Below are 6,000 nucleotides of genomic sequence, written 5' to 3'. Positions count from 1 at the left end.
AAAAAAATATGGGGATATAACTCCAGACCAAAAAAATCTGAGGTTATAACTCCAGACCAAAAAAAATATGAGGATATAACTCCAGACCAAAAAAAATATGAGGATATAACTCCAGACCAAAAAAAATATGAGGATATAACTCCAGACCAAAAAAAATATGAGGATATAACTCCAGACCAAAAAAAATATGAGGATATAACTCCAGACCAAAAAAAATATGAGGATATAACTCCAGACCAAAAAAAATATGAGGATATAACTCCCAGTACAGAAACTCGGGGATTATAACCCCAGACCAAAAAAAATATGAGGATATAAATCCAAATCAAAAAATATGAGGTTTTAAAAAATTTATTGAAAAGTTTAAAAAATAAGTTTTATAATCATCATTAGCATTGTAAAACAAAAACATAAAAAACAATTCAAAGAAATCTAGGCTTTCGGTCTTCATTTGATTGGTTGAACCAACTTCAATTAACGATTCTTTGTTTCCATTACAAAAGTACATTCCTTTAACCAAATCGAGACATCGTAGATATGACATCCTTTTTATTCTTTCGATTCGGCAATCTCTTCAAGATCAGTTTGCGTATTCTGGATATTGACAAGCGTGAGGAAGCTTGAGCGTGAAGTGGTGCACCGTTTTAGATTTCAATGAGACCATGGCCAAGTGAGCGACATCAATATCATTATTATCGCCTTCGAAGTTTTTCTTGATAATTGATCAGTTTTCACTTGTTTCGAAAGAAATCAACGAACTGGTTGCCAGATAAATTCAAACCATTTTTGAAAACGAAAAAAATATACACTAATAATAATAATTTTATTAAAAAGCGTTTATCCGATGGATATTTACGCTAAAATAAAGATTAAAATGAAATATCAATTACAATTATTCAATATAAAGATAGCCCGAAAAAAATATACACGGTTTGAGTAGCCAAAAATGCACCATGTTAGTTGGAAGCTATGTTGCGAATGAATCAAACATTGAATGTGCTCGAGCATTTGAGGAATTATTGTTCTACCAATTAGATTATATGAAAACAAATGACACCAGCGCCAACTTTCAACAATGCTACATCATTTGAAATTAAATTCGAATTTTAAACAACACCATTTTAACCTCAGATTGAAAAGAATCTGAGGATATATCCTCAGTTTGATTTTGAAATGGGAATATAACATAGAACATTTTTTCCGAATTTCAAACAACATTATTCTAACCTCAGATTGAAAAGAATCTGAGGATACATCCTCAGTTTGATTTTGAAATGGGAATATAACATAGAACATTTTTTCCGAATTTCAAACAACACCATTCTAACCTCAGATTGAAAAGAATCTGAGGATACATCCTCAGTTTGATTTTGAAATGGGGATATAACATAGAACATTTTTTCCGAATTTCAAACAACACCATTCTAACCTCAGATTGAAAAGAATCTGAGGATACATCCTCAGTTTGATTTTTGAAATGGGGATATAACATAGAACATTTTTTCCGAATTTCAAACAACACCATTTTAACCTCAGTTTGATTTTGAAATGGAGTTATATCCTCAGTTTGATTTTAAAATGGGGATATAACCTCAGATTATTTTCAATCTGAGGTTATAAACTCATTTCGATTTTAAAATGGGAATATAATATCGAACTTTTTTTTACAAATTTTGTTTTATCCTCAGTTCATTTTTAATATGAGGTTATATCCCCATTTTAATTTCAGAATGGGGATATAACCTCAAATTATTCTGGATCTGAGGTTATAAATTCATTTCGATTTTAAAATGAGGATATATCCTCAAATATTTTTTTCGAATTTTTTTACTTGTTGTTATATTCCCATTTTAAAATCGAAATGAGTTTATAACCCCAGATTTAAAATAATCTGAAGATATAAACTCAGATTTTTCGGAATCTGGGGATATAACCTCGGGTTTTTCTTATTCTGAGGATATAACCTCAGGCGGTTTTTAACAGTGTAGTAGACGAAGCCAATGGCCAATGGCTTGCAATGCTAGTTAATAATAAGATATTTGTTGTTTTCAGGCAATGTTGTTGTTTACAAAAAAAAAATCTTAAATTAAAATTATCAAAGTTAAAATTATCTTTTTATTGATTGAAAAAAAATAACACTGGTCATTGTTGTTTTTTTTTCTGAAATATGTATCAAATGAAGAAAATTTTTGGTCACTTTGAAAGCAAAAAAACCAAAAAACCCGAAAATATGAACCAGTTTCCATTACACCATCATCATCGTGTTTTATAATCGGATTCAATGATAATATTTTTTCATTTAACAATCTACAAACATCATTTATTTGTAATAGGATCAATAATTAATGAAATTCAATGCACAATAGTGAAAGATAATGATTATTAAACTCTGAAAAAATCAAAAATCAGAAATCAAAAGTATTTGAAACAAAACAAAAAAAATTAACTAAAATAACTAATCGTGTTTTTCGTTGTGTTACAGGTGAAAACAGCCTGTTTTGTTTCACCAGACGGCAAGGAAATTGACGATTATCAACGTATAAATCACCAAATAATGATGATAATAATGATAATCATATATAATGATGTTTTTTTTGTTGATCAAATTTTTGTTTCGCTCTCATCATCATCATTGATGAAGATGAAACACCTGTGTGTCCATCATTGGATCATCATCAATCTATCCATACATACATAAGTGGTGTGTGCGTGTTGGCTATTAATAAATTTTTTCCTTTTTCTTCTTTTTCTAATTGTTTATCGACATATACATTGTTAATTGTAAAAGGTATAGGTATTTGATTAGCATCAATACAGTTATCCATTGTTGTTTGTCGATGTTGTTCTTTTTTTTGGCTGCATCCTTGTTTCATATCATTTTTTTTTTTTGTTTCCCTGATTATCATAGGATCAATTAGTCAATTGATCTGATGATCATTGTTTTTTCAAATAGCTTCTGTTCACACCATCATGATGATACAGATATTAAATATAGTAGAAACAACAGCCATGTATAAATGGAAATTTATGTAGATAGAATCAACAACAATGATAATCATAATTGCATTTTCGTTGGATTTATCAATCCAGATTTAATCTTTCTCTCTCTATATATTGATTGATCCCTTCGATATTAGTAGGATCAGAAGAAAAATCATATTATTTTATCCAATTTGATGATGATTTCGTTGTTTTTTTTTTTTAAATCAAACATCCTCGGCACTTATTTTTCATTGGTGATATTCGTTCGTGATTTTGTTCATCCAAAAAAATGTCTATATTTATATGCAAGTTTCAACTACTTGTTTGTCTGTTTATGTTTATGTTTTGTGTATGTTTGTGCATTTAATGATTATATAATAAATAAATAAAAACAGAGAAAAATTTGCATTTAGAAAATACGACATAGTAACAACAATCAACACTAAACATAAATAAATAGAAAATCTTTCAAGTGTTTGTTGTTGTTGTTGTTGAAAAATATTTTTTTTGATTATTGAAAACACTGTGTAAAATAAACAAACAAACATACAGGATAAATATTATGATGATAAACATCCCCCGAGAAAGAAAAAAAAAACATTGGGAAAAAATTGAGAAAATGAAATAGAAAAAAAAATGGGGAAATATTTTGATATTTTGAATCAATTTTTTTGACAATTAAAAATGATGGAAATGTCAACCAATTCAATCGATAAGGAAGTTTTATTGAAAAAAATGATATTTCTCATATATGGCTTCTCATGTGACGTCAGTGTCAGATCCAAAAAGCATGAAATGAAACACAGGTAAAATTTCAGTTTCCAAAATACAAATAAAATTATGTAAAAGGTCTACACGCATATCAACATCAATATTCTTGCCAAAAGGGACATGCTTTTTCGTTTTTTTTTTGCAAAATGATGAAAAATAGAAATTTTAAAATTTACAAGTAAAAACTTTTCTTGCATAACAATTTTTTTCGCATAACCATAACGATGAAAAGTGTAAGAAAAGCAGAAACATCATCACTTTTTTTCGGTTTCAAATGGAGAAAAATAGGTTTCGTTCATCCTGACTCGTGATAATCGTCGGTTGGTTGTTTTTTTATAACATTTTCGTTGCTTGAAAATAGAAACAAAAAAATATAAGTAAATCATTATGGATATTAACAACTTGATTATCATCAAGTGAAATTCAGAATTATAATCATCATCATTGTACGAGTGAATGATATGTATATCATCGTGGTAATTGTCTGAATAACAGCGACAACAACAACGATTACAACTTTCACTAGGATGTAAATGATGATGATCCGCTATCCGTTAACACTCTATTATTATTATAATCGTTTGCATGTTAGAAAATAATTCATCATTAAAACAATAAGAAAAAGAATGAATGAATGAAAAAGAAATTTAAGGAAATAAATTGGATGATGATTGTAATGTGACCAAAAACAAAAAAAAAATGACCAACAAACAGGAGAAAGTTTGAATTTTAGTTTGTTTGCTGATGATTTTTTTTTTTTTTTTGTTTTTTTTTTGGAATCATTTTTTGAAAATTTTTAAAAAATTAGTTCAAATAATTATTTGACCAAGAAAGAATGAAACAGAAAAACTTATTTGTAGTGTCCAAATGTTCCATTATCATCAGCTCGCGAAGAAAGAAAACTATATATTTTTTTTAGTTTCAAACAAAAGTTTTGTTCAAAAAATGTCTATGTCTATCTCATTAGTAATAACAAACAATTGTTAAATGTTAGATGACTATTTTAGATAGAAAAAGCAGAAGATTCGAGCTTACCTGTATACAGGTAATAAAAATAAATGAATTATGTTATCTTTCGTGTCTCTTTTTTTCATATTCACCTGTCCTGATCAATTTTCATACACACCGAAAAAAATGACAATATTTACCGGCTAAATATTCTAATTATTTACAACAACAACAACAACAAATCATTAGCGTTCAAAAAAAAAGAAGTAAATACCATGTGTAGAACAAAAAAAAATTCATTATCGTCATCATAATTAACCATTGAGATACCGTTGTGTAGAACATCTGTAATTAGAATTAGTCATGTTTTTCTTATTTCGTTGTTTCTCTATCTCATTCATCCATTTATGAAAATTGAATACGAATTTGTATCAAATTCGAATATCATTGAAGATTGATATTGATACCATCAACATCATCATCTAGGCCATCATTTCATTAATGTCATCTAAATATAAATTTCATCGACATCATCAACAACGTTTGATGTTTATAATTCAAATTCAATGATGTTCAACTAATGATAATGATAATGATGATTAGTTGATTCAATCTTTTTTCATTTATTTATTAAGTAGGTGGCAATATATGTGTATGGACTATGCGGTTATGTGGTCGGATCGTTCTAGTCAGATCGGGTGGTGGTGGTGGTGGTGGGTGTCGGTGGTAAATGTTAATGAAGAAAAAAAAATATATTAAACCAGTTGTCATATGGAGAAAAACACGAAAATCGATCATCTCTATGTCTCTCTCAAACTTCAAACTTCATCTTCTCTTTGCCTTCATTTTTTTCGATAAATATTTGGCATATCCGTTTTGTTTTCGCTGTTTTGTTGCTCGAACAAATTATGATTTTTCTTCTGTTTTCTGGTCGGTTTGGGTTAATTAAATTTGTGACATGAATTTCCATACCAGCAATTTGAAAGAAAAGTTATAAATATATTGGCATTGACAACAGAAACAGCGAAAAAAAAAATCTATATCAACCTGGGTCACTTATCAAAATATGCCATCATCATCATCTTCATCATCAACTTTTATGATTTCTAACAGAAATATTTTTTCTTTTCGAAAACTTTTTCCTTTTCTTTTTTGTCTTTTGAATGTTCGTTCGTTCGTTCGTTAAATGGATGACGCACCCGAAAACAAAAAAATATCGGGTCATTATCGAGAACACATCGATATTTACAGAGAGTGTTCGTTTGGAATGTACAAAGAAAAAAAAACCATAATAAATCA

General features: G+C 28.5%; 1 long non-coding RNA gene across 1 annotated transcript; it reads right to left on the bottom strand.

Annotated features, from left to right (window-relative positions):
* Window positions 1–335: 335 nt before the first annotated feature.
* LOC142645341 (uncharacterized) lies at window positions 336–1,540 on the bottom strand. The gene is made up of 2 exons (XR_012846506.1): window positions 891–1,540; window positions 336–808 (listed from the first exon to the last, which is right to left on the bottom strand). It is a non-coding gene; the product is annotated as an uncharacterized LOC142645341 (long non-coding RNA).
* Between the last annotated feature and the right edge of the window lie 4,460 nt (window positions 1,541–6,000).

Source organism: Dermatophagoides pteronyssinus, unplaced genomic scaffold (assembly GCF_027571235.1).
Source record: "Dermatophagoides pteronyssinus isolate colony J.1.1.1.1 unplaced genomic scaffold, Derpt_VIB-CSIC_2022.12 sq0009, whole genome shotgun sequence".
Classification (NCBI taxonomy): Eukaryota; Metazoa; Arthropoda; class Arachnida; order Sarcoptiformes; family Pyroglyphidae; genus Dermatophagoides; species Dermatophagoides pteronyssinus.
This window is presented reverse-complemented; position numbering and strand designations above follow the sequence as displayed.